The following is a 2,258-nucleotide window of genomic DNA, read 5'->3' as shown; positions in this document are numbered from 1 at the left end:
TGAATGAATGAATGAATGAATGAATGAATGGGAAGCAGGGGAACTGAGGAGTGGTAGAGTTTGTCAGCCACAGCCACCTGTGTATGCGGGTTACAGCCCTGCCCTCTGGGCTGGAGGAGATCTGAGCCAGCTTCCAGGAGGAGGAAGACTCAGCCTTGGAGGAGGCAGCTGCCCTGTGTGCTCCTGGGACACCTGCCTGTGCTTTCCCCCATCACAGCACTTACCACTGGTTTCTTCTCTGGAGCGTAGCTGTGTGACCCCGGGAGAGTGACGTACCCTCTCTGTGCCCTGGTTTCTTTCTCTGTAATATTGGGCTAGGGCAGCGCTTCCTTCGTCACAGAGTTGTGCCCTCCTTCCTGGATAAGTGAGCTGTAAAGCTGGCAGTCTTTAGACCCCATCTGCACGTGGTACCAGCTCAGTAATGTCTGTCATTATTCCTCCGTGATTCCTGGCTGCACTCTCGGCTCCTGTGGATTCCTGCTCGCCCACAGAATGGCCGTGGTCGTTAGAAGTCACCCCCGAGCTGACCCGGGGAGGCTTCTTCCCCTGGAGAACACAGTCTGGGTCCTCAAGGTGCCTGGAAAGTGCTTGGGCCAACAGGTTCCCATAGGCAGATTCTTTGGGGATTTGCTGGGTTCTGCAGCCAGGAGAGCTGGAAGTCTGCCCAGAGCCCAGTGGGGGGCTCCCTGGGAGCTTGTGGGTGTCACCGCCGTCCCCAGAGCTGCCAGGTGCAGACAATAAACCAGGGAAACCCTGGTGGGTGAGTCATTAGTGGTCCCCAAGGCCCCATGATGGGGGATGGCAGGCAAGCTGCTCTTGGCTACTGCTCTCGGGGTCTCAGTGCCACCATTCAGGAGGGTTCCAGAGCCCAACCTGGTGGGTCCAATCCCTGCTTCTGGGTTGGCCTCTGCCCAGCACCCAACACTGGTTCCAGTGGGTCCCAGAGGTACAATGACCACCACCAGCGTTGCCCCCGCTTCCTGAGGCTGTTTATAGGGGATGTTGAGGCTTACACGGGGCTGCTTGGAGGTGGCAGCATGCACTAACTCCGTGGAGGGCTCTGATGGCCTTCCACAGGAGCCCCTGGAAGGTGCAGACCATCTGTCACTTAGGACATATTTATAAGAGAATGACAAAGGGACCCAAAGAGCAGAAATGTTGGGAAGGGGGAGGACACGGGCGGCGGGATTTGGATAATGGCAGACAAATGCAGAGGGGCTGGAAGGAGCAGGGGCCAGGCTCTCTTGGCTGGGGGACACAAGCCTTTCCCTCTTTCTAGTCACCAGCCCTCCCAAGCCCCTTTTCCCAAATCCCCTGGCCAGGGTTTGGAATTGTGGCACCAGCCTGACTGCAAAGACTGTGTCAGTCAACCCCCCACCCCCAGCTTCCTGTTCCTCTGTCCAGGTCTCACCATGCGCCCCCACCTCTGGGCCCTGGAGAGCCCAGGTGTCCCCCCCTATGCCCTGGGCAGTGGCTTGGGTCCCCTGCTCTGTGCGTGCAAAGCCCCAGGCCTCCTACCAAAGCACTTGACACTCTGTCCTGGAAATGTCCATTGAGCCCATGTCTCCCACCAGACTGTGGCCTCCTGAGAGTGGAGTTGGTCATTCTGGTGCCTGCTGGGTGCCCAGGGCCCAGTATGTGCATGGCACACAGTAGGTGCCAACAAACTGTCTGCACAATGAAAGTGGATGTGTCTGTGGGGACGCTCCTGTTCCCAGAGCTCCACTGGGGGCTGGCTTCACCCCCACCCCCACCCTGCTCCAAAGAAATCTCTCTCTCCCTGACCTTGCCCTGGTTGGCCCCGGTGCCCCTTGTGCTGGAGTATGGATCCAGGAAGGAACGGCCCTCCAGATCACCCCATTTTGCCCCGGGGGACGGGGAGCCCACACTGTGGGGGGCTTTCGGCAGGAGACATAGGCTCCTGCTAAGAGGCACAGTTGTACGTTGGGGTCAGTCTCCTGACTTCAACACTTAATCTGTGTGACCTTGAGAAAGAGCTTAACCTCTCTGGGCTTTGGTTTCCCCTGACAACGAATACTTATACTAAGAGTAGCTTATGGGGCGCCTGGGTGGCTCAGATGGTTCAGCATCTGCCTTCGGCTCAGGTCATGATCCCAGGGTCCTGGGGTGGAGCCCCGCATCGGGCTCCCTGCTCGGCGGGAAGCCTGCTTCTCCCTCTCCCAACTCCCCCTGCTTGTGTTCCCCCTCTCGCTGTGTCTCCCTCTGTCAAATAAATAAATAAATCTTTAAAAAAAAAA

This window comes from Callorhinus ursinus, unplaced genomic scaffold, assembly GCF_003265705.2.
Source record: "Callorhinus ursinus isolate GAN/ISIS: 27379988/994484 unplaced genomic scaffold, GSC_fseal_2.0 scaffold24, whole genome shotgun sequence".
NCBI classification, from domain to species: Eukaryota; Metazoa; Chordata; class Mammalia; order Carnivora; family Otariidae; genus Callorhinus; species Callorhinus ursinus.
The sequence above is the reverse complement of the archived record's forward strand: the minus strand, read 5'-3'. Positions refer to the sequence as shown.